This window comes from Aquarana catesbeiana, linkage group LG04 (genome assembly GCF_042186555.1).
Source record: "Aquarana catesbeiana isolate 2022-GZ linkage group LG04, ASM4218655v1, whole genome shotgun sequence".
Lineage (NCBI taxonomy): Eukaryota > Metazoa > Chordata > Amphibia > Anura > Ranidae > Aquarana > Aquarana catesbeiana.
The window spans coordinates 124,087,255-124,108,516 of record NC_133327.1 but is presented as its reverse complement, the minus strand read 5'-3'; positions in this window follow the sequence as shown (position 1 = coordinate 124,108,516).

The following is a 21,262-nucleotide window of genomic DNA, read 5'->3' as shown; positions in this document are numbered from 1 at the left end:
AAAAGCTGATGTTGTATCTAGATAAGTTAAAAAGTTTCTCTCATGCCACCCAGGGAGAGCACTGTCTTACTTTTCGACCAAACTTGTCCGACGGAACGAATCCGTCGGACAATCCGGCCGTGTGTGGGCTTTATCGGACCTGCAGCGGACCTTTTCTGTTAAAAATGTGACGGACTTTAGATTTAGAACATGTTTCAAATCTTTCCGACGGACTCGAGTCCGGTCGAAAAATCAGTTCGTCTGTATGCTAATCCGATGGACGAAAGCGCTAGGGCAGCTACTGGCTACTAGCTATGAACTTCCTTATTGTAGTCTGGTTGTACGTCATCACGGTCGAATCCGTTGGACTTTGGTGTGATTGTGTGTAGACAAGTCCGATTCGACAGAAGTCCATCGAAAAGTCAGTCGAAAGTCCGTTGAAAAGTCTGACGTGTTTCATTCCGTCGAAAGTCCGTCGTGTGTACACAGCATTAGACAAGGTTCTTACCTTAAATAGGAATAACGTAGCAACCAATATCTGCTCTAACTGAAGTCCACGCTGCCCTTTCCAAATTCACTTAAAACCATATTTTTATAAATGTATAATCTGCAGAATCAAAATATACAGTAGATCACAGTATCAACACTGATTTTCCCTGAAAGACAGAGAAATAGAGCTCTAATAACAATAAAACCATTAGGCTTTCTACAAAGCAAGACATTAATATTTAGATACATCATCAACTTTTTCATTATGTTAATTTTAGAACAAATTTTATTCAACAACAAGATTCATTAACCTTTGTCACCTTCTGCCTGATAAGTGGTAATTCAATAAATTATATGAGATTAAGTTTTGCTTTGTTCCTGTGATTTGTCCTTATGATGTGAACAGAAATACAGTATTTTTCATCTGCTAAGGCTAATACCTCAAATCAATCTTTCATAAATGAAAGCTTTTTATAAAAGGGAAATTCTGGATCTGAATAGTTGTTTCTTTAAATTCACAATGGAAGTCAGCTGGCTGGTTAAGTTTCACAAATAAATAATTTATGATGATTTTTATACGTTTTCTTAAGACCCCATGCACACAGGGCATTTTCTCAGCTCTTCTAAATAACTTTATCCTAGGAGCCGGGTTTAGGCACATCAAGAACTTGGGCGTTCATCATTTTCATTGGCCAGAATACTATTGTATTCTGGCCAAAGAAATGATTGAACGCTCAAGCACTTGACAAGCCCAGAGTTAAGGCATGTTTACATGCGTTTAGGTGCACCTGGCATTTTTTAGCAGCAGAACGCTCTACTGGTTCTGAAAAAACCCAGAAACAGCACGGTTCTGTTTTTTCCTTGTCAAAAGAAGTTTATTGAGTATACAATATTATAAAGATACATAAAGTAAGTTTACAAGGATCTATAAAGTAAGCTCATTGTTTTACAGTAGGGATTATATAGGTAAATATCATGAAATTTCAAATATTAAACATTGGGTTCACGTAAACCTAAATTAAAGATATATATCATTTCCTTAGTTACTTTTGTAGGTATTTAAATGATTTATACCTACTATACATATTGTTTACAGGTAGAGTGTATATAGGTCAAATAAATTCTGATAATGAGCTTTAATCGTAAGGTGGAGAAAAGGAAAGAGAAAGAAGAAAAAGGGTAGAAAGGCAGAGGTATGGTCCACAAGGTTGTCCCGCTCGTCAGTTTATTATTCTTTTTAGTTCTCTTTGAAGCCTTAGAATGGGTGTCTCTGTAAGTCATTTAATCTGTTACCATGGCAACAGGACAGAGTCATTGAAATTTGACAGGAACTGTTGTTTTATCCAAGGATGCCAAAGTTTTTCAAATTTTGGAATTTGATTTTGATCGATGGCTACCATCTTAGCATGGGACATTGTATTATTCATTCTGTGAATTGTTTCTGCTAGTACCAACGTAGGAGATTTCCATGCTTTGGCCACTGTTTGTTTTGCAGCCGTTATTAGTTGGATCATAAGTTTGAATTGAGAGAGTGTTAACCATTCCGGTTTTAGATTAAGTAAAGTTATATATGGATCTGGTTGTATTTTTTTTTTTAATATTTTAGATGCAATCACGAAGACTTCCTTCCAGAAGGTTTGGATTACTGGGCACGTCCACCATATGTGTAAATGTGTGCCTATTTCTGGGCATCCTCGAAAACAAAGAGCTGAGGTATTAGGTGAATATTTTGCCACTCTAGCGGGTACAAGGTACCAGCGAGTTAGGACTTTATAATTTGTCTCCAGTGCTAAGATGTTGGGTGAAGATGACTTAGATGTGAGCCATATGTTAGACCAGTCCGTGTCTTCTAAAGTTCGTCCCAGGTCCTCCTCCCACCTCTGAACGTAAGAGGGTCTATTAAGATTTACTACTCCATATAATTGATTATAAAGTGGTGAAATTGTACCTTTAGCAAATGGATCTTTTGTACAGATTGATTCAAAAATGGATAATTGTGATAATGGTGTATCCCCCTTTAGGAATGGTGTATAGAAATTTTTGATTTGGAGATATCTAAATATCTCAGAGTTTGGTAGATCATATTTTTCTCTAAGCGATGGGAATGAAAGGAATGATTTAGATGCTATGAAGTCATTTAGTGTCTGAATGCCTGATGTTGTCCAAGCTTTAAAAGAATTTGGGTTGATCCATGCCGGATAAAAGGCAGGATTTCTGATAAAAGAAAGGAGAGGATTGTGTGGAGATTGTAACTGATATTTGGTTTTTAGTTTATCCCAGAGAGATAAGAAGTGTTTAGTTATGGGATTATGAATTTTAAAGCGGTCTTTAGGATCAAGCCATAACAAGTTTGATATTAATAGAGGGTCATTTTCTGAAGCCTCTATAAATACCCATAATGGGATTTCCTGTTTTGCATGGTATTTGGACAGACTGGCCAAATGTGCTGCTCTGTAGTAGTTAGTAAAATTAGGGTATCCCAGGCCTCCTTTATTTTTGGGAAGATGTAGTGTGTGTATAGGTATATGTGGTTTAGAAGAGCCCCATATAAATGAAGTTGCTCTTTTTTGTACTATTCTCAAAAAATAGGAAGGAATTGGAATAGGGAGGACTCTGAATAGATAAAGCAATTTGAGTAGAATAGTCATTTTGATTGCGTTAATCTTCCCTATCCAGGATAAAGGAAGTTGCGACCATTGTTTTATTAGATTTGTGATCTGTCTTAATACAGGAGGATAATTGGTTGAGAATAAGTCAGAATGAGATGCTGTTAAATGAATTCCAAGATATGGGATTGATTTTTCTGCCCATGTGAATGGGAGTGCAGCCCTAGCCGGGATCAACTCCATGTTTGTGAGCGAAATATTAAGCACTAGGCATTTCTTAGGATTAATCATAAGGCCGGATAGGGCTGCAAATCCATCAAGAGCTGGTATTAAGCTAGGACCAGAGACCTGTGGTGATGATAGAAAAAGTAATATATCGTCTGCAAATATACATAATTTGTGTGTAATACCTCCTACTTCAATGCCAGTTATAGTTTGGTTTGTTCTGATGTATTGGGCCATGGGTTCGAGTATAAGGGCAAATAATAAGGGAGATAATGGGCAACCCTGTCGGGTACCTCTTTCGATATTAAAGGCATCAGATTTGTATCCAGCGTATTTTATATAGGCTTTGGGTTTATTATATAATGCTTTGATCCATGTTAAAAAGTGGGGTCCAAAACCCCATTTTTGTAATGAATATTGCATATATTGCCAGGATACTGTGTCAAATGCCCTCTTAATATAGAGAGATAGAAAACATAAAGGGATTTTCCGTTTTTTAGCAATATGTGCCAATAACACTGCCCTGCGTATATTATCGCCTGCCTGTCTATTTGGCATGAAGCCTACTTGATCTCTATGTATTAATTTTCCTATAATGCTATTGAGGCGTTTTGCTATTATTTTTGCTAATAATTTAATATCAAGGTTTAACAGAGAGATAGGCCGATAATTCACACAGGAAGTATCATCAGAAAGGGGTTTTGGGATCATACAAACAATTGCCATTAGTGTTTCTTGCCGAAAAGAATGTCCTTCTAGAAGTTTGTTAAAAGTTTCAGTGAGAATGGGAGAGAGTATTTCTGAGAATGTTTTATAGTATAAAGCCGAGTAGCCGTCTGGGCCTGGTCTTTTGTTAAGTTTTAGGTCTTTTATGGCGTTAGCAACTTCATCTATAGTTATAGGCTCATCCAAACTGCTTTTTTGATTCTGAGACAACTCAGGTAAGGTTATTTTTGAGAAGAAGGATTCAGCCTCTGTAGGATTAAATTCATTGTTTGTCTTGTATAAAGTTGCGAGATGTGAGTGGAATTTATGGACTATTTTAACTGGATTACAAGTATAAACATTTTTTGATAATTTCAAACGTATTGGTTTGAAAGATTTGTTAGTTGAATTTAATGCCCGAGCTAAATATGTACCTGGTTTGTTTGTATTCATGTAGAAATTGTGTTTGGAGCGTTTGAGGGATTTATCAACTGACTCAGTGAGAAATAGATCGTATTCCAATCTAGATTTTTCCAGATGAGATTTTGTACTCTGAGATGGATTATCTTGGAATGATATGTAGGCTGCATTAAAATTGAGTTCTAGTTTTTTTGCTAGATTTTTGCGTTCCCGTTTAAATAGTGCCATTTGTCTTTGTATTGTACCACGCAAGACAGGCTTATGAGCTTCCCACAGTGTTATTGGGGAAATGTCTGTTGTATTATTAATTGATATGTATTCCTTTAAAGCTTGTTCAATGGCCATCTGATGTAGTGGGTGTTTGAGCATTATGTCCGGTAAGTACCACGTTGGGTCATGCGCTTTTGGTATGGCTGAGGCTATAGTAGTGTATACTGCATTATGGTCAGACCACGGAATCGGAATTATATCTGATGCAATAATTTCTGGTATCATTCCTATTGTTAGAAAAATATGATCTATTCTGGTGAAGGTTTGATGAGGGTGCGAGAAATAAGTGAATTTCTTTTTCATTGGGTTACGTTCTCTCCACGAATCTACCAGATTGTATTTGGAAAGAAGTTGAGAAAAGGGTAATCTAGAGGTTATTTTGGATGGTGTAAAAGGTGATTTATCTAGAAATGGGAGGAGGACCTGGTTCGAATCTCCGCACATTATCACTGTTCCTATTTTGTGTGTATTAATCACTTGTAATATATGTGAGAGGAATGGTGTAGGTTGTTTGTTAGGAGCGTAGTAGGAAATCACCGTGATTGCTGTATCCATTATATAACCCATGAGTATCAGGTATCTACCTTCTGGGTCTTTAATTTCTGATGATAAGGTGAATGGTGTGGATCGGTGAAATGCAATTAGAGTACCCCTTTGTTTGGTACAGGCAGAAGCCGTGTAAATTTGTTGATAAAAAGGAGAAATATATTTTGGAGTAGAATCTTTGGTGAAGTGTGTTTCTTGGAGGCATACTATGTGAGCCTTCTTGTTATGGAAAGTACGGAAGGCTTTGGTCCTTTTTTGAGGGACATTTATTCCCTGAACATTCAGGGAAATTATATTCAGTGGTGCCATGGCAACAGATCAAATAGTTTTGACTTACTTTTTGTTATGCAGAGCTGACTGCGCAGATCAACCTATGTGGACTGAAGAGATGAAAAGATAGAAAAGAAACCAGTGAATTCTGGAGTAAAGAGTAAACAAAAAACATATGAGATTAGATGATACATTGTATAAATAATTTTTTGCAAGTAATCACAATTTACCCGTGAAAGAGAATAAATATCTCTCTCAGGGGAATAAGTGCCTTCGTCACACTCCCACATAATATGGTTGGGAGAATGAGGAGGGCTAATGGGGGTACACAGATCTTCCGCTTACAGGAGAGAAGTGCTATGTCAAAAGACATCAAAATGATGATTCATTAATTGGAGTGCAGAATATAGTTTTTGTTGAAATTATTTATTCCAGGGTGGTTGTATATGGTTAGTCTTGCCCTAGGCTAAATAATTCAGTTAGAAAGGTACTGTTAATAACTTTGGTATTGATGAAGATAGTTTGAATTATTTTGGGATTTTAACCCTTTTAGAGTAAACAATTACATATTTTATTCATATGTAACTGTTTAGATATGTTAACTCATAAAATTGAGATTGTATTGCTTCAGATTAAACAAAAACATAATTCTAGGAACTAGTTAGGTACTAATATATTTGTTTTAAGAAAAGAAAGAAAAAGCTTCCATTACTTCTGGATTATTGAACATATTTGTCCTAAAAAGTAATAAATCTATTGTTATTACCTGAAAATATATAACTGAACAAGAATTCCCTTATTTCACTTATATATTCTAAGGCTATATGAATCAGAAGTAATAAGAAATATAACTGGAATGTAACTTGATCCTACACAGTGTGTGACTATCAGAATGCAGTTACATTCAGTTATAAATACAGGTTTTTTATAGAGAACCATCTCTTAGTATAATAAATGAAGAGATATCAGTAATTAGGATGTCAGTCCATTGAATCTTCTTGGTCCATGGATGATGTGGCATAACGGCCTCTTTTGTGAGAATGATGATTCCCATTTTGTTCTGAAATTTTCTGGGTGCTGCCTGAAGGTGAAGATGATGCCATTCTTCTGCATGTGGGAGTATTGCTGCTTGTGGGTTCTGTCAGATTTAATTTTAAAAGGGTTTGTTGTAGTTCATCTGCTGATCTGCTTCTGTAAATTGTACCTTGGTAGTTAAATCTGACTGAAAAGGGGAAGCCCCATTGATACATAATGTTGTGGCGTTGCAGTTCCATTAGTTGGGGTTTCATGAATCGTCTTTTAGTAATAGTAAGTTGGGATAGGTCAGCAAAAATTTGATAATTGTGTCCTTGAAAATTAAGTTCCTTTTTTTCTCTTGCAGCAATTAGTATTTGTTCTTTCGTTCTGTAATAATGAAATTTTGTGATTATATCACGTGGGGCTCCATCTTTCTTTTTGGCTGTGAGGGCTCTGTGTACTCTGTCCAGTTCTAAACGTTCAATAGGGATATCTGGCTTTAGTTCTTGTAATAGAGCAGTAATAGTAGATTGCAGGTCTGTCACAGTTTCAGGTATTCCCCTTATGCGCAAGTTTGAACGTCTGGCTCTATTTTCGTAATCTTCGAGCTTAGTTTGAAGTATTAAATTCTCTTCTTTTAATTGTTCCAATTCTGTTATATTTTCTTGGGTTGTAATTTCAATTTCATCAATTTTTATTTCTAAGGCTGCGGTGCGGTTTCCCAGCTCTCTTATTTCTTTGGTTAGGCTGTTTGTTATTTGGTCTGAGGTTTGTTTTAAAGCCTTATGAAGCATCTTTTCAAATTGTAATAATATTACTGGGGATGCTGAGGAGGCTTGTGGAGAAGTTTGTGAGAGGATTTGTTCTGTATCTGACTCAAATGGAGAGTCTTGCTGTGACATTTTCTGTCTACGAGAGCGCCCTGATGCTGTATATTGTGAGGTGACTGGAGCTGCTTTAGTTGCAGTGAGTGCCTGTGAGCTCTTTGTGAGGTGATTTTTATTTCTGCCACGGCTTCCTCCCAGTACCATATTTCCTGCCCAAACTTTCACAGTTTGTTCCCTGGGGCAAAAAGGTTCAAATGGATACCTTTTGAGCCTGCAGGCTCCGCTTTGTCCTTCTCTTCTCTCCTCAGCGGTGCGGAGCTCTAACAATGCATGTGTGCTCCGCTAGGCTCCGCCTCCTGTCCCCCCGGTTCTGTTTTTTTTTTCCTGTCTCTAACAGCCCCTGTCTGTAAATGCCTGTAAACACGTATGTGTATATGGATGCCTTTAAAAATGGCATTTTTGACACCCAGTGTGCATTGGGCCTAAGAGGCATTTAACCTCTGATAAAAAACCCTATGGGGTGAAGGCATGGAAGTGGATATGACAATCCAAATTCCAACACCCACAGAACATTTATCTTGATAACACAGAAGATGGATCATCTCACCAGCCAGACAAATCTGGTTCAAAATGAAAGGTGGAAATCCGCTGGTTGGATATTATATCAAAAGAATTAATGAGCTTTAGGCACCTTTACATGCTTGTTTTGCAGTGTTTTACTGCACTGCATTAACTTCTGTTGCATCATTTTGAACGGGGTGCCAACACAACACAATGCAGCCAAAAACAAGGATAATCCATTTTCTCTAACGCAGCACACCATAACACATGCTATTTATTTAGTGGTGTGGTGTACAGTATAAGGCGCATTTTAACATGCATTACCAAACTATAACCCAAAGTAATGGAATCTAAATCAAATATAAATAGGAAGGTTTGCACATCTTTTTCCTGGAAGCACCATCCTATATAGTAAAAAAAATAGAAAAATACTTACATAATTATTAATGGACTTTTCATATGCTTACAGGAAAACATAAAGAGCTTCATAGACAAACTTTTATTTTACTATCTATCATAAAAAAAGTCTCAAATGAGACCTACGTCATTTTTTTACAATAAGTACTGTACATTTATCTTGTACATAAATCATCCACATCTAGAACATCACCTGTATTTTATTTGTCGATAAAAAAGGAAAAATAGATAATATATTTGTTTTTTACTGTATACCAAATGTATTATTTATATTGCTTTTTTTTTCTTTATCATATATATTTTTTATTGCCTGCTTTTCAAGGCCTCAAGTTCCCTCCATAGGTCTTAGGAGCTCTATACCCCTTAAAGGTACATTTTTGATTCTCTTGCTGGAATAGTACTTTACCTTGCTTTTTGTCATTGTTTCTTTTTAGTATAATTATTTGCTTTGCAAATGATTATACGTACTAAGTGCTAAAGGTGTCCCTCTTTATCATTTCAAAAAGTTGGTTAGTATGTGTATCATACCAGTGTGGGTCTTTACTAAAGGCAAATCTACTTTTCACTATAAGTACACTGCAAGCGCGCTTGAAAATTTACTTGGAAGTGCAGTTGCTGTAGCTCTGAGGGGAAGATCTGAAATCAGGGGAAGCTCTGCCAATTTTATCATCCAATCATGTACAAGCAAAAATGCAGTTTTTATTTTCCTTGTATGTCCCCCTCAGATCTACAGCGACTGCACTTCCAAGTGCACTTGTAGTGCACAGTGGATTTGCCTTTAGTAAATAAACCTCAATGTGTCTTTCCCTAGAATAGGGATGAGCATAACACCCCCGGTTTGGTTCGCACCAGAACCTGCGAACGGAACGAAAATTTGCATGAATGTTAGAACCCCATTGAAGTCTATGGGACTCGAACGTTCAAAATCAAAAGTGCTAATTATAAAGACTAATTTGCATGGTATTGTCCTAAAAAGGGTTTGAGGACCCAGGTCCTGCCCCAGGGGACATGTATCAATGCAAAAAAAGTTTTAAAAACTGCAGTTTTTTTTGGGAGCAGTGATTTTAATGATGCTTAAAGTGAAAAAAAGGTAATATATACCTTTAAATATCGTACCTGGGGGGTGTCTATAGTATGCCTGTAAAGTGGCGCGTGTTTCCCGTGCTTAGAACAGTCCCTGCACAAAATGACATTTTTAAAGTAATAAAAGTTATTTAAAACTGCTTACCGCTTTAATGTAATGTCCGGTCCCGGTAATATGGATGAAAATCAGTGAGACAAACGGCATGGGTACCCCCCCCCCCAGTCCATTACCAGGCCCTTTGGGTCTTGTATGCATATTAAGGGGAACCCCGCACCCAAATTAAAAAAAGGAAAGGCGTGGGGCCCCAGGCCCTCTGAACAGCAGTATACAGGTGGTGCAAACAAGACAGGGACTGTAGGTTTGTTGTTAAAGCGGGGGTCCACCCACACCGCCAAAAAAAAAAAATATTAAAAGCCAGCAGCTACAAATACTGCAGCTGCTGACTTTTAATAAATGGCCACTTACCTGTCCCAGCGTCCAGCGATGTCGGCAGGCGACGCCGAGAACCCGCTCGGTTCTCGGCAGCTGCCGCCGTCATCCTAGGTGAGGGGATCAGGAAGTGAAGCTTTGCTGCTTCACTTCCCGGTTCCCTACTGCGCATGTGCGAGTCGCGCTGCGCGTCCCAAGTGGTCCCCGCTCTCTCCTGGGAGCTGTGTGTTCCCAGCAGACAGCGCGGTGGGGCCGGGAAGAGGCATAGACTCCCATGGGAGTCTATGCCGGAAGTGGGTGCAAATACCTGTCTTAGACATGTATCTGCACCCCCCTCCCCCCTGAAAGGTGCCAAATGTGACACCGGAGGGGGGAGGGTTCCGAAAAGCGGAAGTTCCATTTTTGTGTGGAACTCCGCTTTAAGTAGAATCTGTTTGTAATTTTGAACTGGTACATTTTTAAAGTGTATCTCCAGCCCAAAGCTTTTTGGAAAACACAGGGAAGGGTTATCACCCCTGTGACATTTGTTTTGCTGTCTGTGCACCTCTTCAGAAGATTTTACCACACTTTCTGTCCCAATGACAAATGTTTTTTGACAATTTGGGGTTTTTAGTGAAACAAGGATTGGTGATAAAGCATCAGTGGAAAGGAAACATGTTTTTGCCATATTAACTCTTACAAGAGAGAATTTCCCTTCCTAGGGGTAGACTTCATCTCACTTCCTGTTGTCTCCTTCCGTTTGCAATTAGGAGTCGTTTGTAAGTTGGATGTTTGAAAGTAGGGGCCTGCCCTATATACTCTGCAGAAATTGGGGCCTTAGGTGTTGGTGTTGCCACAACACTGTAAGCCCTCACAGTTACTCTTGGTGGGTGCAGGAACGGGCTCTGCTGTGAAATATTAGATCAAGAATTGTAATTACATGCCCCTGTTGAACAGGGTCAGAAAAATTGGGCCTTTGGTGGTGGTGGTGCTGGTGCCACAACACTGTAAGTCCTCAAAGTTACTCTTGGTGGGCGCAGAAACAGACCCTACTGTGAAATATTAAATCAAGAATTGTAATTACATGCACCTGTTGAACAGGGGCAGAAAAATTGGGCCTTTGGTGGTGGTGGTGGTGTTGCCACAACACTGTAAGTCCTCACAGTTACTCTTGGTGGGTGGAGAAACGGGCTCTGCTGTGAAATATTAGATCAAGAATTGTAATTACATGTCCCTGTTGAACAGGGGAAGAAAAATTGGGCCTTAGGCACTGGTGCCACAACACTGCAACCCCTCACAGATTCTCTAGTTGGAGCGCAGAAATGAGCCCTCCTGTAAAGTATTGCATCAAAAATTGTAATTACACGCCCCTGTTGAACAGGGGCTGAAAAATTGGGCCTTAGGCACTGGTGCTGGTGCCACAACACTGCAACCCCCCACAGATACTCTAGTTGGAGTGCAGGAACAAGCCCTGCTGCAAAGTATTGCATCAAAAATTGTAATTACAAGCCCCTGTTAAACAGGGGCTGAAAAATTGGGCCTTAGGCACTGGTGCTGGTGCCACAACACTGCATCCCCTCACAAATACTCTAGTTGAGTGCAGCAACGAATCCTCCTTGCAAAATATTGCATCAAAAATTGTAATTACACGCCCCTGTTAAACAGGGGCTGAAAATTGGGCCTTAGCCACTGGTGGCGGTGCCCATAACCAAAAATATTCTTACAAGCTATCAGCATGATCATTAAGGAGGAAGAGGATAGTCACTTAGCATAACAGGATAGTCACTCAGCATCAGCATAGGCAGTCTTGAAGGGATCTGACATTTCTAAAAAATGATTCGGTTACATCAGCATCAGGTGCTTGGTAGCTGGTGGTGATCCAAGACTAAGTCATTTTTATGAAGGTCAGTCGCCAAGTCGGTGGACAGGAGCACCCTGTGATCGGTTACAAAACCTCCAGCAGCACTGAATATGTGTTCCAAAAGAACGCTGGATGCAAGACAGGCCAGTATCTCAATTGCATACTGTGCAAGCTCTGGCTAGTGATCCATCCTCAAGACCCAGTAACCCAGAGAATTTTCAGTGGGAAAGGTGTCCAAGTCAGATCTTGCCCCTAGGTATTCCTGCACCATGTAAAACAGACGCTGGCGATGGTTGCTGGAACTGATCATACCTTGGGGCTGCGGACTAAGAAATTGTCTGAACGCATCGGTCAGACGGCCACCTTCTCCACCGCTCCTTCTTTGACTGATCGAAGCCTCAGCAACACGTTGTCCAGGAACAGGAGTTTGCAACCTTCCAGGCTCTGGGAACGCATTGCACAGACCTTTCTGCAGGGCCTCCCAAAGATGTTTCATCCTCTGCTCCCTCTGCGACGGCAAGATAAGGTCCGCAACCTTACCCTTTTAACATGGATCAAGGAGGGTTGCCAGCCAGTATTGATCCCTCTCCTTGATACCACGAATACGAGGATCCTTCCGCAGGCTTTGCAGGATCAGGGAGGCCATGCAGCATAGGTTTGCTGAGTTATTCGGTCCGGGGTCCTCTGGGTCAATAAGGACGACATGTTCCGCAGCCACCTCCTCCCAGCCACGTACAAGTCCATGGGTTTCTTGGGACTGTAAATGATCCCTGAAAGACTGCTGCTGATGCTGAGTACCAGGCTTCACCTCCATGCTGACACAATCCTCCTCTTCCTTCTCCTCCTCCTCCTCCTCATCCTCTTCCTGTGTGATCGGCGGGCACGCAGGAACACTGTCTGAATAAAGGGGGCCTTGAGAACTAAGGAAGTCCTCCTCTTCCTGCCTCTGTTCTGCCTCAAGTGCCCTGTCCATTATTCCACGCAGCGTGTGCTCCAACAGGTGGACAAGGGGGACAGTGTCACTGATGCATGCACTGTCACTGCTCACCATCCTCGTGGCCTCCTCAAATGGTCACAGGACAGTGCATGCATCCCTGATCATGGCCCACTGGTGTGGGGAAAATAAACAAGCTCCCCTGACCCTGTCCTGGTGCCACAGTCGCATAGGTACTCATTGATGGCCCTCTGCTGTGTGTGCAGCCGCTGCAGCATGGCCAACGTTGAGTTCCACCTGGTGGGCATGTCACGGATTAGGCGGTTCTTGGGCAGGTTAAATTCCTTTTGGAGGTCAGCCAGCCGAGCACTGGCACTATATGACCTGTGGAAATGCACACAGACTTTCCTGGCCTGCCTCAGGACATCCTGTAAGCCCGGGTACCTGCCCAAGAACCGCTGCACCACCAAGTTAAGGACGTGAGCCAAACAGGGCACATGGGTCAGTTGTCCCTGTCAGAGGGCGGAGAGGAGGTTGGTGCGATTGTCGCAAACCACCATACCTGCCTTAAGCTGGCGTGGTGTCAACCACCTCAGAAGCTGTCCCTGCAGAGCTGACAGAATCTCTGCCCCAGTGTGGCTCCTGTCCCCCAAGCACACCAGCTCAAGCACCGAATGGCATCTTTTGGCCTGTGTGCTTGCATAGCCCCTTGAAAGCCTACAGAGCACCGCTGGTTCTGAAGTCAAATCAGCACAGGAAGAGGCCATGGAGGAAGAAAAAGAGGAGGGGGTGGAGGAGAGAGGTGTGGCAGAATCACCACTAGTAGTATTTTGGAGGCGTGGTGGCAAAACAACCTCCAACACTACTGCACCCTGTCCTGCATCCTTCCCAGCTGCCAGAAGAATCACCCAGTGCGCGGTGAAAGATAGGTAACGTCCCTGTCCATGCCTGCTGGACCATGAGTCAGCGGTAATATGCACCTTACCGCTGACCGCCCTGTCCAGCGAGGCCAAGGCATTGCTTTCCACATGCCGGTAGAGAGCCGGAATTGCCTTCCGTGAGAAAAAGTGGCATTTGGGAAGCTGCCACTGAGGAACCACACATTCCACAAACTCACGGAAGGGGGCAGAGTCTACCAACTGAAAAAGCAGCAGTTGAACTGCTAGCAATTTAGCCAAGCTAGCATTCAACCGCTGGGCATGTGGATGGCTGGGAGCAAACTTCTTTCGCCGGTGCAGCAGCTGGGGCAGGGAAATTTGCCTGGTACAATCTGGCATCGGTGTACTGATAGCAGATTGCCCCCAAGTACTTGGCTGTGACACACCTAATTCTACACCTTCATTCCTCTCAGTGCAGGTCTCAGAGAGGACTGAAGGTATAGTGGGGTTGGAGATCCCAGCTGATGAGAAGCAAGGAGAGGTCCTCTTTGTTCTTTGGTGTAGATTCCAGGAATCTAAGTGAGAGGCAGTTAGGAGTACAAGAGAAGAAGCAGCCATTACCAGCAACTTTATCCGGTTACCTCTTTACCACAAGGTGCAGTATATTGAAAGACAAGAAAGAAGGAGTGGCGTGGTGTATTAAGATTGCATAGAGAGAGGAAGAGGAGAAAGATAATAACAAAGAGTGAAAACTGCTAATACATCAGGGACCATCCAGCTCCCAGAGTGCTGCACAGTGGCAGATACTGTGAATGCTCCATACCCCAAGAGGGGGGGGAGAATTCCGGTGAGTGCAGCCACAATAAGAGCACAGATAAAACACTCATGCTGTGATCACCTTTGCAAAGTGAATTACCAACACAACTATTGTTTTCACCAGCACAGAAGGACTTTATTTTTTTATATTTATTGTGGGGACTATATATACATATATGTTCAAATGCATATATTTCAAAAAAAAGTTGCCTCTCCTTGACATACCAGACATACTAATGGCCTGCAGTGAGATGTAGCTGCACAAAGCAGGGATGTATATATATACTGATACTGCAGCTAGCAGAATCAACTGCCTGCCTTTAGTATTATTAGTATGAGAATGCCAGCAATTGTCTTCGGGTAGCTTTAGGTGCACACTGTGCAGAGGACGCACTGCACTAACTGTAAATACTGTAGCTGCCTGCCTGTGGTATTAATAGGATCAGAAGAACACAACTAATTTTCTTCAGGTAGCTTTAGGTGCACACTGTGCAGAGGAGACAGTGCACTAACTGTAAATATTGTAGCTGCCTGCCTGTGGTATTAATAGGAGCAGAACAACAGCAATTGTCTCCAGGTAGCTTTAGGTGCACACTGTGCAGAGGACGCACTACACTAACTGTAAATGCTGTAGCTGCCTGCCTGTGGTATTAATAGGATCAGAAGAACACCACTAATTTTCTTCAGGTAGCTTTAGGTGTACACTGTGCAGAGGACACAGTACACTAACTGTAAATTCTGTAGCTGCCTGCCTGCCTAATTTTCTTCAGGTAGCTTTAGGTGCACACTGTGCAGAGGACACAGTACACTAACTGTAAATACTGTAGCTGCCTGCCATAGGAGCAGAAGAACAGCAATTGTCTCCAGGTAGCTTTAGGTGCACACTGTACAAAGGATGCACTACACTAACTGTAAATACTGTAGCTGCCTGCCTGTGGTATTAATAGGATCAGAAGAACACCACAAATTTTCTTCAGGTAGCTTTAGGTGCACACTGTGCAGGGGATGCACTACACTAAATTGTAAATACTGCAGCTGCCTGCGGTACTGTACTAATAGGATCAGAAGAACACCACTAATTTTCTTTAGGTAGCTTTAGGTGCACACTGTGCAGAGGATGCACTACTCTAACTTGTAAATACTGCAGCTGCTTGCAGTACTGTACTAATAGGATCAGAAGAACACCACTAATTTTCTTCAGGTAGCTTTAGGTGCACACTGTGCAGAGGATGCACTACACTAACTTGTAAATACAACAGCTGCCTGTGGTACTGTACTAATAGGATCAGAAGAACACCACTAATTTTCTTTAGGTAGCTTTAGGTGCACACTGTGCAGAGGACGCACTACACTAACTTGTAAATACTACAGCTGCCTGTGGTACTGTACTAATAGGATCAGAAGAACACCACTAATTTTCTTCAGGTAGCTTTAGGTGCACACTGTGCAGAGGACGCACTACACTAACTTGAAAATACTGCAGCTGCCTGCAGTACTGTACTAATAGGATCAGAAGAACACCACTAATTTTGTTTAGGTAGCTTTAGGTGCACACTGTGCAGAGGACGCACTACACTAACTGTAAATACTGTAGCTAATAGGACTAATAGGATCAGGATGAATACCAGCAATTTTCTTCAGGTAGCTGTAAATACTGTAAAAACACCTGCCTGCCTGTCAGTAGTAGGAAGAGAATAACAGGAACGGCTAAACTGAATACAGTGTATATATATATATATATATATATATATATATATATATATATATATACACACAACACCTAGGATGTATATATATATATACACAATACACTGTAAGTGCAGCTAACTGAGTCGCCGGCCTACTCTATCTAATTTAAATCAAATGACACTGTCTCTCTGTCAATCTATCTCTCTCTCAACGCCGGAACACACTACACAGGGCTGCCGTGCAGGCGGCTTTATATAGTGTGGGGCGTGTACTAAACCCCCTGAGCCATAATTGGCCAAAGCCACCCTGGCTTTGGCCAATTACGGCTCTCTGTACAGACGGCGCTGTGATTGGCCAAGCATGCGGGTCATAGTGTATGCTTGGCCAATCATCAGCCAGCAATACACTGCGATGCCGCAGTGAATTATGGGCCATGACACGCCACTCGAATTTGGCGCGAACGGCCCATATCGTTCTGAATTCGGCGAACGACCGAACAGGCAATGTTTGAGTCAAACATGCGTTCGATTCGAACAGGAAGCTCATCCCTACCCTAGAAGCCTATGTAGTGTCAATATCTGTGTATTATAAGGAATATAAGACCATTTGCAGTAAATTATACTGCTTTTTGTGTTTGTATATTGTGACCTTTGAAAATGCTGTCAGCTTTCATGCTTTCATATAGACACTGAACTCCTTGGGAATACAAAAATTCTTGTAATTTAACAGCAGGGTTACATTATATCATATTATTACCATGAAAACAAACATACTTTCTTCAAGGTGTTTGAAATTAAAGCTGAATTGAAGACAAATGGAACAGTTAGGTTTACAGATAAAAGCAGAGCTTTACTTATGAATAGCGCTTTTCTGACTCCTCCCCCTCCCTTTTACACAATTGGACATTTTTTTTTGTTTTATAATAAAGACAATCTATGGCCACAGTACACACTATAATTTTGTAACATTACATCAGAATTGTAATAACAATGCAAACAATGAATAAATAGTGACAGTCCCGTTTAAACTTTTTTTTTTTTGTTAAAGGTTAACTTTATTGTACATTTTACAAGTACAATAGAAAAACAAACAGCCCAAACCATGCTCAGATATCACAGCACAAAGTAAACAAAGTGTCCATTCTATAAATGTACACTGGATAATGGAAGTAATGGTTATACTGTACCTCTTATGCCCTGTACACACGGTCGGATTTTCCGACAGCAAATGTGTGATAGGACCTCGTTGTCGGAAATTCCAACCGTGTGTGGGATCCATAACACATTTTCCATCGGACTTTTCGACACACAAAGTTTGAGAGTTTGCTATAAAATTTTCCAACAACAAAATCCGTTGTCGGAAATTCCGATTGTGTGTACACAAATCCGACGCACAAAGTGCCATGCATGCTCAGAATAAATTAAGAGATGAAAGCTGCATAACTGCATGCATAACTGCATAACAGTTTAAAAGGAAACAGTGGATAATCATCAAATAGTCCCTAATTCCAGTTACTACCTTAAAAAGGAGTTCCACCCCCCATGAAAGAATTGAAAGTCTGCAGCTACAAATACTGTATTTTTGGCATAAATAACCGATTTTTGGCATAAAATAAAGTCAAACGTATAAAAGTTTGGGAATTCTTAGATAGAGATTCATCATCAATATATCCAAGCAAACACCTCAAGGGGTTACAGTTATTAAGTATTTGGGTGATCAAATTGATAAAAGCTGTGTCTTCAGACCAGAACACTCTAACCAGTCGGCACTGCCACACTACGTGGTAAAATGTGCCACCTTCCGAAGAGCATTTGGAAAAGATGGCAGAGGGCATCCTCGTCAAATGATAAAGGAGACTGGGAGAATAATAGGACCTATAAAGGATTACTTTATCCCTCAATGAGATGACTGTGGGGACCTGTAAAGGAAGGATTTCATGCCAAGCTTCCTCCGTAAGTTGCACCATCTAGATTCAGTAACATTAATGCCCCGTACACATGATCGGACTTTCCGACAATAAAACAGTGGATTTTTGTTCGAAGAATGTTGGCTCCAACTTGTCTTGCATATACACGGTCACACAAATGTTGGCAATTACGAACGTGGGGGCGTACAAGACGTACGATGAGCCGAGAAAAAAGGAGATCAATAGCCAGTGCGGCTCCTTCTGCTTGATTCTGAGCATGCGTGAACTTTTGTGCATCGGACTTGTGTACACACGATCGGAAATTCCGACAACAAAGTTTTGTTGGCGAAAAATTTGAGAACCTGCTAGCCAACATTTGTTGGCAGAAAGTCCGACAACAAATGTTCGATGGAGCATACACACGGTCTGACTTTCAGCCAACAAGCTCACATTCAACATTTGTTGTCAGAAAATCCGATCGTGTGTACGGGGCATAAGTCTAATGCCCTGTACACACGGTCGGACATTGTTCGGACATTCCGACAACAAAATCCATGGATTTTTTCCGACGGATGTTGGCTCAAACTTGTCTTGCATACACACGGTCGCACAAAGTTGTCAGAAAATCCGATCATTCTGAACGACGTAAAACACATACATTGGGACTATAAACGGTGCAGTAGCCAATACCTTTCATCTCTTTATTTATTCTGAGCATGCGTGGCACTTTGTGCGTCAGATTTGTGTACACACAGTCGGAATTTAACCGATCGGATTTTGTTGTCGGAAAGTTTCATAGCCTGCTCTCAAACTTTGTGTGTCGGAAATTCCGACGGAAAAAGTCCGATGAAGCCCACACACGATCAGAATTTTCAACAACACAATCCGATCGCACTTTTTCCTTCGGAAAATACGGCCGTGTGTACAGGCCATATCAGTTTTAGAGTGAAGCAAAGAGGAATAGTATGTATAAATAAGTTTAGAGTGTGAAGGATCATTCATGAGGCGTTCTAGGGGAGGAAGATTGTAACAAGATATTACGTAGGCCATATTGAGCTGTGGTCCTTTGTCGTAATTATAGATACCGAAAATAGGCTGTGGAGGACTAGAGACTTTCATAGAAGTCTCTATGAAAATCGTCAAAGGAACAAAAGGTATCTAATAAAAGTAGATGGGAGATTAATTTAACGGCGTGACGAAACCAAAACGCCCCGTGTCCATCCTCTGAAAAAATTCCCTTAGTTGTGGATTGGTCCACAAAGGAGCGGTGGGTGAATGTACAGGAGCTGAGCCAGATGAGAGTAAATTGGAGAGTTTGAAAACTTATATCGTCATGGATGATAAAATGCTTGTACGTTCCCTGCTCAAAGTGGATCGGTAATGTATTACATTTTGCAGGGATTTGTAGGATGTGAGAATAGCAGCCTCTAGTGCTGTAGCTGCGTTATTGATTTCAGGGTAAAACCACCAGTGGGCATGAGCTAATTGGGGGGCAATGTAATAATTTTGGAGATTGGAAACTGCAAGACCCCCTTCCAAAACAGGCAATTGTAGTGTGTCCTTAGAGATTCAAACAGCTCTATCACCCCAAATGAAGGACGTAAGAATAGAGTCTATTGTTCAAAATCTGCATTTGGAAATGTACACTGGTGAATTGCTTAATATATAAAGGAAGTATGGCATGAAAACCTTTTATAAAAATATTTATCCTACCTAATAGAGTTAATGGAAGGTTAGACCATACTTTTAAAGTGCTTTTAAGTTTCCCAATAAGAGGGTCTAAATTATTCCTCAGATACATCCAATTATACTTACCTGATAAATCTCCATTCATGTTGTGAATGCTGCCTGAATGTTGGCCATCTCTTTCCAAAACTTCCTGGATTTCCTGCATGCATTGCAGCTTCTCCTCTGCTGTTTAATTTCAATTTCTAAGGACTACATATTCCATGGTACCTTGCTGCTTGCAAGCTGTGATTCATGTAGTTACTCTGCCTCTTGAAGCTCCACCTCTCAGCACCTCCGTAGTTCAGAAGGCAGGTTCTTTGAATTCTGTGACATAGCAGTGCCTACTAACAGGACATGGTGAATACGTTGTCACAGAATTAAAGAAAGTAAATGTGTGGGATTCTTCACAGAGTAAGTTTACAAACCTCCAGATCATTCAGAGTATTAGGAGAAGGCTAGAAATACAATGTAGAAATGAACATATGATTTTATATTTTGACCCTAGATACAACCAAGATATAATGGAATTCTTTGTATAAAAAGAGCAGAATGGATTACATAAAATCAAGATTGTGCATTGTTTTAAAGGGTGCCTTGATGAAAAAAAAGATTGAGAAACACTGGTCTATGTCCATGTGCTAAGTGAATCTGTATGGGAGTGGTTTTATTATTATCAGTCAGCTGCTGTACCTGCAGGGCTATAATGAGGAAAGTGGCAGGGTCTTCATCCCTTTAGATGTGATTTCCTTTTATGGGTATCTCACCAAAATTTATTTATTTATTTTTTTTGCAGGGGATACTCAAAATTTGACTTGTATCTTAGTATAGACTTCTGGGAAAATCAGTCAGCCAATCACACAAGCAGGAAATGGCATATCCCTCAATAATCACTCCAGGTAGCCATATTGCATTGCATTTTACAGAAAATTAAAGAGCTGCAGATTAAAAAAGGAAGGTAATTTTAATAACATTCAATTACAATATGACTTGTGTCACAGTTGTATAAGCTGTACTATTGTTTTTTATTTGCACATTGTTTTTCCCCACGAATGTGGAGATAACCTTTACATAACGTTTTAATTGATCCCATTTCTGAATCCTCACCTAGGTGAGGCTGGCATGGTCCAGCCACCAAAGTCTGCATCACATCCCAGGAGGTAGTGTTTTAGAGTGATATCTAATGCATGCACAGATGGACGGCACATCTGCACATCTGCAAAATTCCCCCTGCATGAGCTCAGACCACTGCAGGTCTCTGCCAGTCTATGGGAACTGGCAGAGACCTGTGGCATGACTATGTACAGTATGTGTGGGATTTGTTTCCAAGATAGCATTTTGGACTTGAACAACTCTGAACTCCATGGACTGGTAAGTATGTTTTTTTTTAATTTAAATACAGGGACAATTATCTTAGATTAGAGATGTAATTTTAGCTAAATGGGCTGAAATTCCTTAACCACTTACCTACTGAGCACCTAAACCCCCTTCCCACCCAAGCAAATTTTCAGCTTTCAGCGCTGTCACATTTTGAATGACAAATGCGCGGTCATGCACACTGTCCCCAAATTACATTTTTATCATTTTTTTCACACAAATAAAGTTTTCTTTTGGTGGTATTTAATCACT